This window comes from Panulirus ornatus, chromosome 41 (assembly GCF_036320965.1).
Source record: "Panulirus ornatus isolate Po-2019 chromosome 41, ASM3632096v1, whole genome shotgun sequence".
Lineage (NCBI taxonomy): Eukaryota > Metazoa > Arthropoda > Malacostraca > Decapoda > Palinuridae > Panulirus > Panulirus ornatus.
In genome coordinates, this window is record NC_092264.1 from 8689625 (window position 1) to 8712123 (window position 22499).

The 22499-nt window shown below is 40.2% G+C and overlaps 1 protein-coding gene and 1 long non-coding RNA gene across 2 annotated transcripts in view; one reads left to right on the forward strand and one right to left on the reverse strand.

Moving 5' to 3' along the window:
• Nucleotides 1-22499, forward strand: part of LOC139761662 (protein Aster-B-like) — a 293330-nt gene that overhangs the window by 4102 nt on the left and 266729 nt on the right. The gene's annotated exons all lie outside the window — the stretch shown is intronic.
• Nucleotides 19740-22499, reverse strand: part of LOC139761660 (uncharacterized) — a 15776-nt gene continuing 13016 nt past the window's right edge. The window contains exon 3 of the long non-coding RNA XR_011715580.1: nucleotides 19740-20569. This is a non-coding gene — a long non-coding RNA (uncharacterized lncRNA). The remainder of the gene's footprint in view (nucleotides 20570-22499) is intronic.

Consider the following 22499-nt stretch of genomic DNA (forward strand, 5'->3'; position numbering starts at 1 on the left):
TGCATGTTCAGGCCCCGATCACACAAAATCTTTTTCACTCCATCTTTCCACCTCCAATTTGGTCTCCCTCTTCTCCTCGTTCCCTCCACCTCCGACACATATATCCTCTTGGTCAATCTTTCCTCACTCATCCTCTCCATGTGCCCAAACCACTTCAAAACACCCTCTTCTGCTCTCTCAACCACGCTCTTTTTATTTCCACACATCTCTCTTACCCTTACGTTACTCACTCGATCAAACCACCTCACACCACACATTGTCCTCAAACATCTCATTTCCAGCACATCCATCCTCCTGTGCACAACTCTATCCATAGCCCACGCCTCGCAACCATACAACATTGTTGGAACCACTATTCCTTCATACATACCCATTTTTGCTTTCCGAGATAATGTTCTCGACTTCCACACATTCTTCAAGGCCCCCAGAATTTTCGCCCCCTCCCCCACCCTATGATCCACTTCCGCTTCCATGGTTCCATCCGCTGCCAGATCCACTCCCAGATATCTAAAACACTTCACTTCCTCCAGTTTTTCTCCATTCAAACTCACCTCCCAATTGACTTGACCCTCAACCCTACTGTACCTAATAACCTTGCTCTTATTCACATTTACTCTTAACTTTCTTCTTCCACACACTTTACCAAACTCAGTCACCAGCTTCTGCAGTTTCTCACATGAATCAGCCACCAGCGCTGTATCATCAGCGAACAACAACTGACTCACTTCCCAAGCTCTCTCATCCCCAACAGACTTCATACTTGCCCCTCTTTCCAAAACTCTTGCATTTACCTCCCTAACAACCCCATCCATAAACAAATTAAACAACCATGGAGACATCACACACCCCTGCCGCAAACCTACATTCACTGAGAACCAATCACTTTCCTCTCTTCCTACACGTACACATGCCTTACATCCTCGATAAAAACTTTTCACTGCTTCTAACAACTTTCCTCCCACACCATATATTCTTAATACCTTCCACAGAGCATCTCTATCAACTTTATCATATGCCTTCTCCAGATCCATAAATGCTACATACAAATCCATTTGCTTTTCTAAGTATTTCTCACATACATTCTTCAAAGCAAACACCTGATCCACACATCCTCTACCACTTCTGAAACCACACTGCTCTTCCCCAATCTGATGCTCTGTACATGCCTTCACCCTCTCAATCAATACCCTCCCATATAATTTACCAGGAATACTCAACAAACTTATACCTCTGTAATTTGAGCACTCACTCTTATCCCTTTTGCCTTTGTACAATGGCACTATGCACGCATTCCGCCAATCCTCAGGCACCTCACCATGAGTCATACATACATTAAATAACCTTACCAACCAGTCAACAATACAGTCACCCCTTTTTTAATAGATTCCACTGCAATACCATCCAAACCTGCTGCCTTGCCGGCTTTCATCTTCCGCAAAGCTTTCACTACCTCTTCTCTGTTTACCAAATCATTTTCCCTAACCCTCTCACTTTGCACACCACCTCGACCAAAACACCCTATATCTGCCACTCTATCATCAAACACATTCAACAAACCTTTTTTTTTTTATAAACCCTTAAAGCTGTATAAGTCTGAAAGTAGTATACTTATATCCAGCCGTTTACTATTTGAACTAATATAACAAAAAGTTTCTTATACTTCAGAAAGGGGCAGAAATGGCAGTCATGCTTTTGAGAGTACTTTAACACTGGACCAAAAAATCAGTGTAGATTTGAATTTTTTTCTTTAATTACAGGTATGTTGTTGATTCTATAATATTTTGAATAACATCACCTCTTATTGATTACATCTTTTCATTATCCAATGGCTATGAATGAACTAAATAGAATGGGAAAAATTTGGAAACAAACAAAATATGGTTTGAGTGGATTTAATACCTCTTCATTGGGTTCTAATTTTACCCAAATAGATCCATTTACTATTCATGCAACCCTAATTTTCCTTGTGTTCAGAAATTATTCCCTGGTGGCATAACAGCCACTGTTGAAAAACAGTGCTAGATTTATCATATACCACCGATTCATGAAAATTTGTATACCTGGAGCTGGAAATTCTCTGCCATACCTGCAAATGTTAGAAACTGTATGGACTACTTAGTGAAGGTGTTCAGAACCTCATTATATTAATAGCTACAAGTAAACCAGATGAACCAAGCTGTACTGGATATTTAGGCCTGTGTGTTACAGCCTCAGAAAGGCTGACTGTATGAAGGAGAGTTATCACAACTTAGTACCTGACTTTGCTTTGAAGATGGAAACAAGTATCCAAAACATAAGGTTTGTGGGCTTATGTGAATCAGCCAAACTTGTTTGTGGTTAGCAGTGTTTTATTGGTTCAGAGACAAGAAAACTTTACCCACCTTAACTTATGATCTTTTAGCAACAAAATTGTACTGTACAAGTTTAGTTACAGAGGTTTTCCAGAGGAAACCGTACGACTTATTGGGAATAGAAAGAAATGTACTTTATACTAGATGTACCTTTACTGGTCGTCTTCACTCACACACAAATGCAGACTTTTTTCTCTTGGGATCAACACATATTTTGTGCTGTGCTGCCTTTATTTGCAAATGATTAATCAATGATAGTTTTAACTGTCATTAGAAACAGGCACTGTATCGTACTACCCAGGTGTATAAGCACTGAGTGAGATGTTTTTTAGCATTTATCCAAATGTGTTTAACATTTAGTGAAACTTGAGCATTGTCCACACAGTAGCATTCCCTAGTTTTCACATCCGGACAAGTGATCATAAATCTTGTTAGTGCCACCATGGATAACTTTTTTGGAGGGTAATGTTATAAGGACATCATTCATCTCTCTAGAACTTATAATTTTGGCTCCTTATTATTATTGTTATTATATTGATTTATCTATTATACTTTGTCACTGTCTCCCGCGTTAGCGAGGTAGCGCAAGGACACAGACGAAAGAATTATTATAATCATTATTATTATTGTTATTATAATGTATATGTGCGTGTATGGGCGTTTATGTATATACATGCGTATGTTGGTGGGTTGGGCCATTCTTTCATTTGCTTTCTTGCGCTAATTTGCTGATGTAGGAAACAGCGGTTGGGTATAAAAAGAAAGAAATTATCATAATTCATTTTTAATACTTCGCCATTTCCCGCATTAGCGAGATAGCACTAAGAACAGAGGACTGAGCCTTTGAGGGAATATCCTCACTTGGCCCCCTTCTCTGTTCCTCTTTTGGAAAATTAAAAAGCGAGAGGGGAGGATTTCCAGTCTATGGCTCTCTCTCCTTTTAGTCACCTACAACATGCAGGGAATATATGGGAAGTATTCTTTCTTCCCTATCCCCAGGGATAATTATTATTCATTTTTTTATTATACTTTGGCGCTGTCTCCCGCATTAGTGAGGTAGTGCAGGGAAATAGATGAAAGAATGGCCCAACCCACCCACATACACATGTATATACATACATGTCCACATACGCACATATATATGCCTATACATTTCAACATGTACATATATATATATTTATTTATTTTGCTTTGTCACTGTCTCCTGCATTAGCGAGGTACGGCAAGGAAACAGATGAAAGAATGGCCCAACCCACCCACATACACATGTATATACATGCACGTCCATACACGCAAATATACATTCCTGTACATCTCAATGTATACATATATATACACACAGATATATACATATATACACATGTACATAATTCATACTGTCTGCCTTTATTCATTCCCATCGCCACCTCGCCACCCATGGAATAACAATCCCCTCCCCCCCTCATGTGTGCGAGGTAGCGCTAGGAAAAGACAACAAAGGCCCCATTCGTTCACACTCAGTCTCTAGCTGTCATGTAATAATGCACCGAAACCACAGCTCCCTTTCCACATCCAGGCCCAACAAAACCTTCCATGGTTTACCCCAGACGCTTCACATGCCCTGGTTTAATCCATTGAAAGCACATCGACCCCAGTATACCACATCGTTCCAATTCACTTTCATGTGTACATATATATACATACACAGACATATACACATGTACATAATTCATAATTGCTGCCTTTATTCATTCCCGTCGCCACCCTGCCAGACATGAAAATGACAACCCCCTCCCCCCGCATGCGCACTAGGTAGCACTAGGAAAAGACAACAAAGGCCACATTCGTTCACACTGTCTCTAGCTGTCATGTATAATGCACCGAAACCACAGCTCCCTTTCCACATCCAGGCCCAACAAAACCTTCCATGGCTTACCCCAGACGCTTCAGATGCCCTGGTTCATTCCATTGAAAACACGTCGACCCCAGTATACCACATCGTTCTAATTCACTCTATTCCTTGCACGCCTTTCACCCTCCTGCATGTTTAGGCCCCGATCGCTCAAAATCTTTTTCACTCCATCCTTCCATCTCCAATTTGGTCTCCCACTTCTCCTCATTCCCTCCACATCTGACACATGTATCCTCTTTGTCAATCTTTCCTCACTTATTCTCTCCATGTGACCAAACCATTTCAAAACACCCTCTTCTGCTCTCTCAACCACACTCTTTTTATTACCACACATCTCTCTTACCCTTTCATTTCTTACTCGATCAAACCACCTCACACCACATATTGTCTTCAAACATCTCATTTCCAACACATCCACCGTCCTGCACACAACTCTATCTATAGCCCATGCCTCAAAATCATATAACATTGTTGGAACCACTATACCTTCAAACATACCTATTTTTGCATTCCGAGATAATGTTCTCGCCTTCCACACATCTTTCAACGCTCCCAGAACTTTCACCCCCTCCCCCAACCTGTGACTCACTTCGTCTTCCATGGTCCCGTCTGCTGCCAAATCCACTCTCAGATATCTAAAATGCTTCTTCCTCCAGTTTTTCTCCATTCAAACTTACCTCCCAATTGACTTGTCCCTCAACCCTACTGTACCTAATAAGCTTGCTCTTATTCACATTTACTCTCAGCTTTCATCTTTCACACACTTTACCAAACTCAGTCACCAGCTTCTGCAGTTTCTCACCCGAGTCAGCCACCAGCGCTGTATCATCAGCAAACAACAACTGACTCACTTCCCAAGCCCTCTCCTCCACAACAGACTGCATACTTACCCCTACTCTCCAAAACTCTTGCATTCACCTCCCTAACAAGCCCATCCATAAACAAATTAAACAACCATGGAGACATCATGCACCCCTGCTCTGCTGCAAACCAACATTCACTGAGAACCAGTCTCTTTCCTCTCTTCCTACACGTACACATGCCTTACATCCTTGATAAAAACTTTTCACTGCTTCTAGCAAGTTGGCTCCCACACCATGTATTTTTAATACTTTCCATAGAGTACCTCTATCAACTCTATCATATGCCTTCTTCAGATCCATAAATGCTACGTACAAATCCATTTGCTTTTCTAAGTATTTCTCACATACATTCTTCAAAACAAACACCTGATCCACACATCGTCTACCACTTCTGAAACCACACTGCTCTTCCCCAGTCTGATGCTCTGTACATGCTTTCACCTCTCAATCAATACACTCCCATATAATTTCCCAGGAATACTCAACAAACTTATACCTCTGTAATTTGAGCACTCACCTTTATCCCCTTTGCCTTTGTACAATGGCACTGTGCATGCATTCCGCCAATCCTCAGGCACCTCACCACGAGTTATACCTACATTGAATAAACTTACCAACCAGTCAACAACACAGTCACCCCTTTTTGATAAATTCCACTGCAATACCATCCAAACCAGCTGCCTGGCAGCTTTCATCTTCCGCAGAGCTTTTACTACCTCGTCTCTATTTACTAAATCACTCTCCCTAACCCTCTCACATCGCACACCACCTTGACCAAAACACCCTATATCTTCTACTCTATCATCTAACACATTCAACAAACCTTCAAAATACTCACTCCATCTCTTTTTCACATCACCACTACTTGTTATTACCTCCCCATTACCCCCCTTCACTGATGTTCCCATTTGTTTTCGTCTTACACACTTTATTTACCTCCTTCCAAAACATCTTTTTATTCTCCCTAAAATTTAATGATACTCTCTCACCCCAACTTTCATTCGCCCTCTTTTTCACCTCTTGCACCTTTCTCTTGACTTCCTGCCGCTTTCTTTTATACATCTCCCAATCATTTGCATTATTTCCTTGCAAAACTCGTCCAAATGCCTCTCTCTCTTTCACTAATAATCTTATTATTTATTTATTATTTATAATTATTTTGCTTTGTTGCTGTCTCCCGCGTTAGCGAGGTAGCGCAAGGAAACAGAAGAAAGAATGGACCAACCCATCCACATACACATGTATGTACATACATGTCCACACACGCAAATATACATACCTATACATCTCAACGTATACATATATTGATACACACACAGACATATATATATATACACACGCACATAATTCATACTGTCAGCCTTTATTCATTCCCATTGCCACCCCACTACACATGAAATAACAACCCCCTTCCCCCTCATGTGTGCAAGGTAGCGCTAGGAAAAGACACCAAAGGTCACATTCGTTCACACTCAGTCTCTATCTGTCATGTAATAGTGCACCGAAACCACAGCTCCCTTTCCACATCCAGGCCCCACAGAACTTTCCGTGGTTTACCCCAGACGCTTTACATGCCCTGGTTCAATCCATTGACAGCATGTCGAACTCGATATACCACATCGTTCCAATTCACTCTGTTCCTTCCACGCCTTTCACCCTCCTGCATGTTCAGGCCCCGATCACTCAAAATCTTTTTCACTTCATCTTTCCACTTCCAATTTGGTCTCCCACTTCTCGTTCCCTCCACCTCTTACACATATATCCTCTTTGTCAATCTTTCCTCATTCATTCTCTCCATGTGACCAAACCATTTCAAAACCCCCTCTTCTGCTCTCTCAACCACATTCTTTTTATTACCACACATCTCTCTTACCCTATTATTACTTACTCGATCGAACCACCTCACACCACATATTGTCCTCAAACACCTCATTTCCAGCACATCCATCCTCCTCCACACAACTCTATCTATAGCCCATGCCTCGCAGCCCTATAACATTGTTGGAACCACTATTCCTTCAAACATACCCATTTTTGCTCTCTGAGACAACGTTCTTGACTTCCACACATTCTTCAACGCTCCCAGAACTTTTGCCCCCTCCCCCACCCTATGATTCACTTACGTTTCCATGGTTCTATCCACTGCCAAATTCACTCCCAGATATCTAAAGCACTTCACCTCCTCCAGTTTTACTCCATTCAAACCTGCCTCCCACTTGACTTGTCCCTCAACCCTACTCTACCTAATAAGCTTGCTCTTATTCACATTTACTCTCAACTTTCTTCTTTCACACACTTTACCAAACTCAGTCACCAGCTTCTGCAGTTTCTCACATGAATCAACCACCAGTGCTGTATCATCAGCGAACAACAACTGACTCACTTCCCAAGCTCTCTCATCCACAACAGACTGCATACTTGCCCCTCTTTCCAAAACTCTTGCATTCACCTCCCTAAGAACCCCATCCATAAACAACTTAAACAACCATGGAGACATCACACAGCCCTGCCACAAACCTACATTCACTGAGAACCAATCGCTTTCCTCTCTTCCTACACATATACATGCTTTACATCCTCGATAGGGGAGAAAGAATACTTCCCACCCATTTCTCGCATGTCGTAGGTGACTAGAGGGGATGGGAGCGGGGGGCTGGAAACCCTCCCCTCCTTGTTTTTTAACTTTCTAAAAGAGGAAACAGAAGAAGGAGTCATGCGGGGAGTGCTCATCCTCCTCGAAGGCTCAGACTGGGGTGTCTAAATGTATGTGGATGTAACCAAGATGAGAAAAAAGGAGAGACAGGTAGTATGTTTGAGGAAAGGAACCTGGATGTTTTGGCTCTGAGTGAAACGAAGCTCAAGTGTAAAGGGGAAGAGTGGTTTGGGAATGTCTTGGGAGTAAAATCAGGGGTTGGTGAGAGGACAAGAGCAACCCTCTCCATAAACAAATTAAACAACCATGGAGACATCACGCACCCCTGCCAGAAACTGACATTCACTGGGAACCAATTGCTTTCCTGTCTTCCTGCTTGTACACATGCCTTACATCCTCGATAAAAACTTTTCACTGCTTCTAGCATCTTACCTCCCACACCATATAATCTTAATACTTTCCACAGAGCATCTCTATCATCTCTATCATATGCCTTCTCCAGATCCATAAGTGTCACATACAGATCCATTTGTTTTTCTGAGTATTTCTCACATGAATTCTTCAAAGCATACACCTGATCCAAGCATCCTCTACCACTTCTGAAACCACACTGTGCTTCCCCAGTCTGATGCTCTTTACATGCCTTCACCCTCTCAGTCAATACCTTCCCATATGATTTCCCAGGAATACTCAACAAACTTATACCTCTGTAATTTGAGCACTCACCTTTATCCCCTTTGCCTTTGTACAATGGCACTATGCATGAGTTCTACCAATCCTCAGGCACTTCACCATGAACCATACATACATTGAATGTCATCACCAACCAGTCAACAACACAGTCACCCCCTTTTTAATAAATTCCACTGCAATATCATCCAAAAATACCGCCTTGCCAGCTTTCATTTTTCGCAAAGTTTTCATTACCTCTTCTCTGTTTACCAAACCCTTCTCCCTGACCCTCTCACTTTGCCCACCACCTCGACCAAAACACCCTATATCTACCACTCTTATCATCAAACACATTCAACAAACCTTCAAAATTCTCACTCCATCTCCTTTTCACTTCACCACTACTTGTTATTACCTCCCCATTAGCCTCCTTCACCAAAATTCCCATTTTTTCTCTTGTCTTATGCACTTTATTTACCTCCTTCCAGAACATCTCTTTATTCTCCCTGAAATTTAACGATACTCCCTCACCTCAGCTCTCATTTGCCCTCTTTTTCAACTCTTGAACCTTTCTCTTGACCTTTTGCCTCTTTATTTTATACATCTCCCAGTCATTTGCACTATTTCCCTGCAAAAATCATCCAAATGCCTCTCTCTCTTCTTTTTCACTGACTATCTTATTTCTTCATCCCACCACTCACTACCCTTTCTAATCTGCCCACCTCCCACCTTCCTCATGGCACAGGCATCTATTGCTATTATTATTAGTAGTAGTTTCTTTCTGTCTTTCACACTTGATTGCTATTTTCCACATTAGCAAAGCAGCCCTAGGAACAGATGAAGAAAGGCCAAACTCACTCACATCCATTCTGTATCTGTTATGTGTAATGCACTGAAACCACGGATCACTATCCACAACCAGGCTCCACAGACCTTTCCAATTATTTATCACAACTGCTTCAATCCATTGACAGCACATTGACCCCTGTATACACATCCTTCCAATTCACTCTATCATGTGTATGACCTTCACCTTCCTGCATGTTCATGCCCCAATTGCTCAACATCTTTTTCACTCCATCCATCCATCTTCAATTTGGTCTCTCCATTTTCCTTGTTCCCTCCATGTTTGACACATGTATCCTCTTCATCAACCTTTCTTCACTCATCATTAATCCATATGTTTAAACCATTTCAGCATACCCACTTTCAACTCTCTCAACCTTAGTCTTTTTATTGCCACACCTCTTTCTTACCCTTTCCCTACTTACTCGATCAAACCACCTAACACCACATATTGTCCTCAGACATTTCATTTCCAACAAACCCTCCCTCTTCTGCACATTGCATCCATTTAATAATGTTGGGATGACTATATCTTCAAACATATACATTTTTGCCCTCCCAGATAGTGATCTCTTTCCATGCATTCTTCAGTGCTCCCAGAACTTTTGCTCCCTCACCCACCCTTTGACTCACTTCCACTTCCATTGTTTGTTTTGCTGCCATGTCCATTCAGACTCACATCCTAACTAACCTGTCCCTCATCTCTTCTAGACCTAATAACTATAGTTTTATTTGCATTTACTCTAAACTTCCTTTCATCCACCCTTCCAGACTCAGTCACCAACTTCTGCATTTTCCCCCAGGAATCTGCCACTAGTACTTACTTCCCAGGCATTCTCATCCTCTACAGACTGCATATTCACCCTTCCATCCAAAACTCTTTAATTTACCTCCCACAACAACCTGTCCATAAACAAATTAAACAACCATGGTGACGTCACACTCCTATGCTGCAGAACATCTTTCACTTGGAACCATTCACTCCCCTCTCTTCCCACTCACACACTTTCCTTACACTCTCAGTAAAAACTGCTTCTAACAACATTCCTCCCCCACCATATATTCATAAGGCCCTCCACAAGATATCTCTGTTAACCCTATCGTATGCTTTTTCCAAAGCCATAAATGCCACAAATGAATCCATCTTTTTTTCTAAGTTTTTCTTTCACACATTCTTCAAAGAAAACATGTGATCCACATATCCTGTATCTTCTAAAATCACACTGTTCCTTCCCAATCTGATGCTCTTAACATGTCTTCACTCTCAGTCATTACCCTATCATACAGGTTAGTGTAGTTTGAAGTCACATTTATTCCCCTCACCTTAAAACATGACTAACACATGCATTCCATTAATCCTCAGGCACCTCGTCATGATCCAGTTACCTTGCCACTTTCATCCCTGTATGACTTTCACCACCTCTTCTCTCTTCACCAAACTACTCTCCATGACTAGCTTACTTTGCATACTACCCTGACCCAAACACCGTACATCTGCCACCATATCACCAAATGCATTCAGCAGGCCTTCAAAATAATCTTTGTCCACTTCCCCTCCTGCCCCCTTCACCTTTGTTCCTATTTGTTCTCTTTTTTTTCACAAATTATTAATCTCCTTCCAAAGCATCTCATTATCTGTAAAGTTTACTGATACTTGCTCACCTCAACTCTCATTTACCCTCTTTCAACCCCTGCACCTTCCTCTTGACATATTTCCGCTTTCTCGCATACATCCTACAGTCATTTGCACTTCTTCCTTGTAAGTATCACCAAAACACCTCCCTTTTCTTTTTTATTAGTAAGTTTACTTGTTCATTTTACCACTCACTACCCTTTCTAATCTGCCCACCTCCACCTTTCACATGCCATGTGCATCTCTCACGCACTCTAGCACTGCTTCCTTAATACTTTCCATTCCTCACCCACTTCCCTTGCTTTATTTACTCTCACCAGTTACCATTCTACCCTTAATCTCTCCTGGTATTTCTTCACACAAGTCACTCTTTTTCTTCACCCTTTTCTCTCCAATATTGTTTCCTCTTTTCCCAAAACCTCTACAAATCCTTACCCTTGCCTCCACAAAATAGTGATCATATGTCCCACCAGCTGCACCTCTCATCACATTTACATCCAAAAGTCTCTTTTACATGCTTATCATATACTTTTGTATGTCCCTATTTTTAAAGACCAGGCATTCCTAATCACCTGTCTTTTTCCAACACAACTTCACAAGCTCTTTGCCATAACCATTCGTAATACTGAATACCCCCATGTCCCCCCAGTTATACCCTCAACTGCCACATCACTCACCTTTGCATTCAAATCACTCATCACTGTTTCCTAGCCTCTTGCATCAAAACTGCTGACACACATGCTCAGCTTTTCCCAAAACATTCGCCTCTCATGATATTTCTCGCCATGGCCGAGTTGCATGAGCACTAATCACTATCTTTCACCATTCCTTTATATTTTTACTCATATCAGTGTTGCACTTATTTCCTGCCATTCCCTTACACAATCCCACAACTACTCCTGGAGTAGTGCTTCCTCTTCCTAAGATCTTGTACTCTCACCAATTCCTGAATTTATTCGTAAGATGTGCTGCTCTTTCTTTAGCCCTTGTCTTCTCACCATCCCCTGACTCTACTCCTAAGACATTTTTAAACCATTCTTCCCCATTATCCTTGAGCATTTTTTCACTCAGAGCCAGGACATCCAGGTTTCTTTCCTCAAACATAGTACCTATCTCACCTCTTTTCTCACCTCAGTTACATGCGCACACGTTAGACACCCCAGCCTGAGCATTTAAGGAGACTGAGCACTCCATGTTTGGCTCCATCTTCTGTTCCATCTTTTAGAAATTGAAGTACAAGAAAGGGAGGGTTTCCAGCCTTCTTCTGCCTCCCTGAATTGCCTTCTATGACACTCAGGGAATACAGAAGTAGAATTCTTTCTTTGCTATCCCACTAGTAGTAGTAGTAGTGATTGTTAGGTATTATTATGTAAGAATTTTTGCAGCATAGCTCATGTAGTTTATTGTTAACCATATGTTCAAGCCCATTTTCTTATATTTATTTCTGTGTATTAAATTTTACAATAACTTTATGAATTTCACATATTGACTGTGTTATGAGGAAAAGATCTATTTTATTGTTAAAAAAGTTTGGGAAAGGTGATGAGTTTACACGAGGAGGGAGATGTAGCTCGGCTCACAGATTTAAACTATAATACTATAAACCACAAACTTTATCAGGCCACATAATGATATGCATTTTCCTGCCTGTTCATTACAACATGACCAAACCTTAGCAATGTCAGTCACTGGATTTTAAGGCTTATATTTGGGTTACATTTCTGAAAAGGATCTTTAATCATAACTTTCCAGATAGGGCAGTATCTCCATAAACCACATTATCAAATCAAAATCAGTGAAATGGTTGCAGAAGCCATTACATTAATGAAGTATGTTTGAAAACAAGTTAATACAGAATGTGGCTAGTTTGACATGATATGTGGTAAACCAAAATGACTGTGTTAAAAGTCACAGCTCGAGCTGAAATGAGTGCTAGTAACTTCTAAAACCCTTGTAGAGACTGTAGAGCAAGGACTTCTTTAGATATATATAATGTCTGTAGCTACAACCTTCCACCAACAGCATATCCTCATTAGTAAATTTATTTAGGTGATGAAGCATCCGGGACAAATGAACCAATCACAGTAACCGCTTGTAACACCAGTACCTACTTTAAAGTCCATCAGCAACTCACTTGATGTCTAATATTGAGCAGCAGTGCTCTGTCACCAGTGGTAGGTGTTATGCTACTAAAGTTAAGCCTGCATGGTGCTCTGTCACTGTCAGGGTGAAGCTGATTGTCAAAATGATCCCACAAATGCTGCTGCTGCCTTCAATGATGTTGAAGAATTGAAAGAAGATAGTAACTGATCAAGATGATCAGTTTTATGAATATAGTCATTGTGAAAATTATGGTGTGCACTTATTTAGCATTTAGTACTCACGTGTGTTTGTGAAGGTTTAGTTGCATTACACGTAATGATCATGCACTTGTTAACATGATGATACAACATTATTAAAAGTCTAATTAAATTGACAGTGATGTCTCATGCTGACTCGGCTTAAGTAAATAGAAATGAATCACTTACTGTATTACAATGGTAATAACTTTCATATTTCATGCTACCAGTTTTGTAAACGGTTTAGTTGTAGACAGATTTGTATAAGTGTTTACGGAATAAGACAGGTTATGAAAGTCATGCACTGTTACTGCATAGTGTTATTAGAGCATGACAGCTTGGCACATGAGGCCAATGTTCGTTTGTTCCATTTAGTTCTAAGGAAATAGACAGGATTTACATTGTCCCATGCACAATATCTGGTTACCATTATGCCACTTTTTGGTGTCAGCATTACTTAGCTACATTCTGTTTAGTATTCAGTATTCTTAGAATGCTGTAAAATAGTCTTTCGTGGAAATGTTTGTATTTACATACAGATTTTTGATGCTCGAAAAATAATGTCCGGCGTATGGAAGAATAGGATGCAAGAAATTATGTTCAGTGTTCATCTCTCCTTTGGGCTGGTTGATAAATGGGTACGTGGTTTAGGCTGGCGTGTGTGTGTGTGTGTGTGTGTGTGTGTGTGTAATTAGTTATTTATACTGTATGGGAGAAGGATTCACACTCGAGGCTTCATGACTATGTGCATACACATTAGAGTACAGAGCATGATACATTTATACTGTATTTGGAGACGGGACCTGAATGAAAAACTCTTTCCTTGTAACTCACAAATAATATTGCACCCAGAATAGAATAACATTACTGAAGGCATTGTTAATGCTGTTAACATTCAGAAATTTAGCAGTTTATGATTATGATAGAAGATGTTCAATGGATGAGGCACCACTGATGTTAAACTCCTTCCAGTAAAGTACATCAAAATTAGTACCAAAGAAAAAGAATGGGTTAAAGTAACAAGTGATACCCCGCAAGGCTTTGTCACGAGGCTGATGTAATTACTGATGACTTGCTTGGACTTGAATGACACCATAATATGTTTACAAATAATGCTAAATATATGAGAGGTAGAGGGGTTCTCAGCATTGTTCTAACCTTCAAAGGGACATAGACAAGTTTCAGCTATGGCTACACAGGTCATTGAAGTTTCGCCTGGCCAGATGAGAGTAATGAAGGTGAAACACAGGTAAATGAGACCAGGTTAACGAGTATCAAATTGCCATGCTAGAAACATGGGACTTGGTATGTAAAAGGGACTTTAGGGCTAACATGTCACACCACATTATGAGAAATGTGAAAAGGTTAATTATGCATTGGTCAGCATTGTCTTCAGGTAAGTGGGTAAGATGTACAGAAAAATATTCATTGCATATATGGTAGACCCAGTTGTTAAAGCCATCACATTGAGGCAACAGATGTGCCTGAGGTGTAGTGGCTGGGATCAAAAACTATAGATGAGGTAAGGAGGCTAAGATACTGGGTGAAGATGTAGTCTTAGTGGAAGAGGGAATGCACGAGTTCAAGTATGTGATTCTGTTTGACGGTTTCAGTATTGAACAATTATATGAGAATACGTAGGAACCGATATCCCTGGGGATAGGAGAGAAAGAATACTTCCCACATATTCCCTGTGTGTTGTAGAAGGCAACTAAAATGGGAGGGAGCGGGGGGCTGGAAATCCTCCCCTCTCGTTTTTAATTTTCCAAAAGGAGGAACAAAGAAGGGGCCAAGTGAGGATTTTCCTCAAAGGCTCAGTCCTCTGGTCTTAATGCTACCTTGCCAATGCGGTAGATGGCGAATAGTATGAAAAAAAAAAAGGTAGGAACCGAATAACCATAGAACGCATCCAAAGCCAGACTATAGCAGTAAAGTAACAAACGAGATTGAAAAGATATGTATAGATACTGAAGGATTAGTAGAGTGTTGGATGAGTAGGATATGCGAAGTAACAGAAAATTTTACAAAAAGTTAAAGAATCGATCTTGATGATTGTAGGTTGGAGCATACATTAAAGAATCAATCTTGATGATTGTAGGTTGGAGCATACATTAAAACTCATTATGTACACACACACACACACACACACACACACACACACACACACACACACACACACACACATACACACACACACACACACACACACACACTGCAAGCACAGGACTTATAAAAATTTAGATTGATCTTGCATTTTCTTTTGTAGTGTATTGGGGAACTCTTTGTGGTCTACTGATTGTAGCAAATTTTATGTTTTTGACAGACATAGGAATCAGTTTTGGAATGCAGGTCTTAAGAATACATTTACATTTTTGTCGAGTAATAAATATGGGTACATCAGCCTTAGTGGGTATAGAGTATTAAATATCTTAAACATGGATAAAAAATCAATTGATTTTTTTTAATGGAAAAATGCGCAGGCCGGATGTGCCTCAGTTTCATCCATGTTGGTCTGATATATGTTTCCTGGCCTATTTTAGTAATGTATAAATATGTAGCAACAGGAATCTTGGAGTAGAACATGTTGTCTTATAGTATGAAGGAAGAACATTATATCCCACATGGAAGGGAGGTTTCATTGAAATGGTTTGGTCACATGGTAGAGAATGAGTGAAGAAAGATTGACAAAGAGGATATATGTGTCAGAGTTGGAGGGAACGAGGAGACGTGGGAGACCAAATTGGAGGTGGAAGGATGGAGTGATAAAGATATTGAGCGATCGGGACCTGAACATGCAGGAGGGTGAAAGGGGTGCAAGGAATAGAGTGAATTGGAACATTGTGGTATACTGGGGTCGAGGTGCTGCCAATGGATTGAACCAGGGCATGTGAAGTGTCTTGGTAAAGCTTGGAAAGTTTTGTGGGGCCTGGATGTGGAAAGGGAGCCGTGGTTTCGGTGCATATGATACAGCCAGAGATTGAATGTAGGAGCGAATCCTGGTAGTTGGTAGATCTTTTCCACCATATCCTGCTGTTGTGGCATAATGGAGGAGGGGGGGTGGATCTATCATGTTGTGAGTGGTCTAATGGAAGAATAAAAGGCAGCAAGAAGATGTAATTAATATATGAAAAAAAAGGTATAATGTATATGATATAGACCACCAACCAGTCTACCAAAGTACAACGAGATTGATTCTCACTAGATCAGCCACCAGCGTATTATCAGCAAACAACAACTGACTCACTTCCAAGCTTCAACATCCACAAAAGCTTCAATTTTTGACCCTCTTGCCAAAACTTGCATTGGCACCCTAACATAAACAACATCCATAACAAATTGAAACAACGGAGACTTTCACACACCCACTGCTGCAAACCATCACTGAAACACATCAACTTTCCTCTTCCTACACTTTAAATCTTGCTTCTCTCGTAAATTTTCACTGCTGTCTAACACTTTGCCACCCAACCATATTTCTTAATACCATCAAAGTCATTTAAATCAACTCTATAATATTCTTTCCAATCATGATGACACATACAACTCCACTTGTGCTTTTCTAAGTATTCTCATATCAACTATAAAAAACACCTGATTCATCATAATCGTCATAACCACTTCTGACCATCTCCTTCCACATTGTCTGATATTGTTCCTGCCCTTTCATAATATATATCATTAGATCAGGATAACATGTAACTCTTTATTAGGAAGAATCACTCTAAGGTTTCTTATGCTTGTACATAAGAATGGAAAAATTCAAATATATGGCGAGTAGGAACGAGATAGTGAACCAAATGATGCATAGTGATAGACTACATGATCCTAACATAGAGAATAGAATAAGATTATATTACACATTAATGTCTGAACTGAAGTTTCGATAAACGACTTGATCCACCACTGTTTCCTTTGTTCAATGCCCCCATTTTGCACATGCAAACTAACATCCAAACTCATGATAGCAGTGTATAATACTGTATAATAACGTAAAAATTTAAATATAATATTTTTATATATTCTAATATTGCCTTGCGTGGATGGTAGAGGGACTGTATGTGTTACATGGTATTGGGTGGGTGGCCATTCTTTGTCTTCTTTTGCGACTAAACATCGCTAACGGGGGAGAGTCCAGCCACAGCCTAAATTAAATATATATTATTACAAGATAATATGATATATTAATTTATTTACCCTATATATATATATATATATATATATATATATATATGGAAAATAAAACTGCCGTCATATCTCCTGCGTGGCATACAAGGTGACTAAGAGGAGCGGGAGCAGAAAATGCTGGATATCCTCCTCTCCTGTATCATTTTCCAAGAGAATAAACAGAGGGAGGTGTCTAGCGAATATTTTCCTGTAAAGGCTCAGTCGTCTGTTCCTGGGTCTACTCTGATAAGACGGGAAAAAGGGAACAGGTATTTCATGGGACAGGGGAAAAAGAATGCTGCCTTAGAAGGGTCGTAGATGGTGACTACGAGGAGGAGGAGGGGAAATGAAAATCCTCCCCTCGTAGATTACCTTCTAAAGAGACAACTGACGAAGAAGTTGCAGGTATTTGCAATTCTGCCTTACTCAAGTGGGAAATAGCGATAATGTATGGCACACACACACACACACACACACACACACACACACACACACACACCATATCCTTAAAGTTGGTAGCGCCAGGAACAGACGAAGAAATGGCCTCACTCGCACACATCCACTCTCTACCCGTCATGTATAATGCACCGAAACCAAAGCCGCCTATACACAACTGGGGCCTCACATCACCGGACGCTGCCTTATCTGGTTACGCCGGGAGTGGAAAGTTCCTTTCTGCGAGGTTGTATCATCATTGGACGAAAAGGAGTACAATTCCATCGAAGAACTCAATTTTAGGAGTCCATCCTCTCCCTGCTACTGATTGTAGCAGGGAGGTATATATATTAGAAATGATAATAATAATAGGTGTTCTCTGTTGTAGGAAATATGTTGAATCTGTGAATGTGCAGCTGTAAAGTTTTATACTATTACGCTGTGTCTCTTCGATCGTAAGTCTTCGCAAGTCTAAGTGGGCAGACGTGTTCGGAAAAGGGTACGTATGGGGCACATCAGTAGAGGGTATTTTTTTTGTATGTTTCATAACGAACTGTGAGGCATTACCCGTGCTACCCCAGGAGAGAGGTACCACAACTGAAGGGTAAGCCGTTGAGATGACGTGATCATCCATTAAAGACTCCAGAGCAGCTACGACGTTGTTTTAAACAAGCGAGAGATGGCGGGATCCCCGGTAGCCTAGGTCTTGGCGGACATCATTTTTGTGTGTGTGTGCGTGCACTGGCGCAGCCCTTTGACAGTTCTGAGAAACTGATGAATTTCATGTTTTTACTTTTTACACATGGCAGACATTTGTTTTTCATAATGACACATGGCACGGGCAAAACATGCTCCAGTCACAGCCATCTCGGATGAAAATAGGGTGAGTGAAATTAATCAAAGCTCCTCATGTGCTTGTAGATGTGGTATACATCAGTATATTGATATTTATACTTACAAGATAGATATGTAACTCGTTAGGTTATAATATTGTTTGATAATTGTGTTTCAGTTAATTTGTTTCGGGTAAAAAAGTGATTGTGGATAAAACAGAAATGGGTTTACGTTGGATCATATTCATATACAACTTTTAGGTGGATGTTTGGTAATGTATGGAGTGAGGATCATGCAGAAACACCAAGAACCACAGGGTTTTTGGTAGTGCCAAGGACGGGTTGGTGCAAAGGTTACGCAGTGTTGTGACTTCCTCGTAGCTGAAGGCGGAACATATGACAGGTATTGATGTAAATTTGTTGGATCTGATGAATACCAGCAAATAATGGTCTTTAGAGCCAGAAGCCGTACCATGCGTCAATCAGGAACTCACTGTTCATTTAAGACTATAACTCACTGTATGTTGAAGACCAAAAACTCACTATATTGAAATCCATTACTATATTTTGAAGATCATAACACTATATTGAAGACTATAACCCACTGTATATTGAAGACCATAACTCACTTCATATTGAAGATCGTAACACTATTATTGAAGATCATAACTCACTATATATTGAAGATCATCTGTATATTGAAGACCATAACACTGTATATTGAAGATCATAACTCACTGTATATTGAAGATTATAACTGTATATTGAAGATCATAACTGTATATTGAAGACCATAACACTGTATATTGAAGATCATAACTGTATATTGAAGACCATAACACTATATTGAAGACCATAACTGTATATTGAAGACCATAACTCTGTATATTGAAGACCATAACCACTGTATATTGAAGATCATAACTATATTGAAGACCATAACACTGTATATTGAAGATCATAACACTGTATTGAAGATCATAACTGTATATTGAAGATCATAACTCACTGTACATTGAAGATCATAACACTGTATATTGAAGACCATAACTGTATATTGAAGACCATAACTCACTGTATATTGATCATAACTGTATATTGAAGACCATAACACTGTATATTGAAGATCATAACACTGTATTGAAGATCATAACTGTATATTGAAGATCATAACTCACTGTATATTGAAGATCATAACTCTGTATATTGAAGACCATAACACTGTATATTGAAGACCATAACACTGTATATTGAAGATCATAACTCACTGTATATTGATCATAACTGTATATTGAAGAACATAACACTATATTAAAGATCATAACTCTGTATATTGAAGATCATAACTGTATATTGAAGACCATAACTGTATATTGAAGACCATAACTGTATATTGAAGACCATAACTGTGTATTGGAGACCATAACTCTGTATATTGAAGACCATAACTCACTGTATATTGATCATAACACTTTAATGAAGACCATAACTCTATATATTGAAGATCATAACTCTGTATATTGAAGACCATAACACTGTATATTCAACATAACTCACTGTATAATGAAGATCATAACTGTATATTGGAGACCATAACACTGTATATTGAAGATCATAACTGTATATTGAAGACCATAACACTATATTGAAGATCATAACACTGTATATTGAAGACCATAAAACAGTATTGAAAACCATAACTGTATATTGAAGACCATAACTCACTGTATATTGTAGATCATAACTAACTGTATTTTGAAGACCATATCAAGCTAAATGAGATCCCGACTTCATCATTGTGGATCATATCGATGTTTGCAAATATTGGTTTTGAAGGGAAGGGGCGCTCCGCTTCCTACCGTGGGGATCGACCAGTCATAGCCAGTGACCTGCGTTGCAATTTCGTAGCATGAGTTTCATTGGTAATGGACATCTGCTCGAGAGACTAGCATTTAAGTGTATATTGAATAGCATGTTTTGTAGCCTACATGTGTAGCCTGTTCTGTGATATAGAGCTTACTGGTCGCTTAGAGAGCTGCTGATGCTGAAGATGAGAGTTAACGTGTATTAGTGCATGGCAACATGAGGTAAAATTGCGAGCTGGACTGGTGGGACGATCAGTTAGCGCCTGTCCTTTGTCAGGATTGCCGCAGACACCCTGGTTAGGTAGTGGCACCAGATCCGGTTGTAGTCTACGGTTGTAGACTGGTAAATGTGTGTGTGTGCATTGTAGTTGTGTGACTGCAGACAATGTCACGTTTTTAGTCGTTGATATTAGTGAGTTTCACTGCATTTTGCAACAATTTGGCTGGTGGATGTGGTATTAATTTGTCAGATGTAGATCGGGTATTCTTGACCTTTTTATGCTAAGCGTTCTTGACTTGGTAAGGCGTGCTGAGGATGTAGCGACCATAGACCAGTACGGCAGACTTTTCCGACATTTCGTCCGAGAGTAACCTATCTCTGTCACCGTAATCCCCCAGCTTCATCATTCGTCATATCCAGTGTATTTTTTTCCTAGTTTCTAACATGTCTACGTATTCACGCACATAGCAGACATACATATTCACACACGATCGTTGTATCAATTTTTGATCACCCTGCGGGAGCTCACTAGGGTGCAGTCCATCCTCAAATCATAGTCAACGCAGTCCATGGTTTGAGTCATTTGACCCACCGTCGACGCAGCCCCCGAGCCAGGCCATCACTTGTGAAGTGGTGCGACATGTCATGGCTTAATGGATGCTTTTATTCCGGGAGATTGGCTGTGACTTTGAGAGGAGGGCTAGTGTTTGATAAGAAGGAGTTTTAGTCATTGATATTCTTGATGACACATGATCGTCAGATTAATCTTGGGGAGTTGAAGTGTTTGGTGAGCTCGAAGAACATATTTGTTGTTGTGAAGTTTGAACTAGCCTTCAGGGAAATTATGTGACAATCTCAAAAGGTTGACAAGACGCACGTTCCTTTTATATCTCAAAAGGGACTGCTTTCCGTTCACCTTATCGTTAACAACTGAGCATTTCTATAATGTCACTTATTGAACATATTAGTATTGATAAGAAAAGAAAGATATAATATTTAAGGGATACGTATTTATGTTTGTAGTATCACAACAAAGGGAAATCGGGCGGGACTGGAAAGGTTTAATCATGAACCATTTTGGATACACGGGAGAACTTAGTGCATGCTTACCTACATCACTCATCTTACTGTTGTTCTCCATCTTTAATCCATTACATGTTTTTGAATTGATGTATATGGACCTACAGAACCATGCTAACCCTAATCTTACCAGGGAAAACGTAGACTAGATATTGCTGGTGATTCCTCGTTCTTGGATGTTCCTCCAGTTTCCCGTGATTTTGTGCTCTGTCGGTCTTGTATCGAAAACTACTACATAATGATTGTTGTTGCGCCCCATGATGAATGTAGCAAAGAAAAGACGATTACCGCTAAATGTGCGGATTATTAGCAAAGACGATGGTTTGTAAGGTTATGAGGGCAAGGTTCGTCATTTCTTGATTGTTCTCTAGATACCTGTGGTCTTGCTTCTGGTGTTGCGATAATAAGTTGGAGCGGCATCAGTCTAGCTGATAGTTGGAGATGCAGGACGAGCGTTGTAACTGGGTAAGTGTTATTAGGGAACGTGTTATATGAGCATGATTTGCTAGCATGGGACGTAACGATGAGGGCAGATAGAGACGTGCTGTGACGCAAGGTGAATCCAGGCAGTGGGACCAAGTGTGATTTGGGTGGTATGGTGAGTGCAGGCAGTAGGCTTGGTATGGTAGGAGTAGTACATGCAGGTGGCTAACT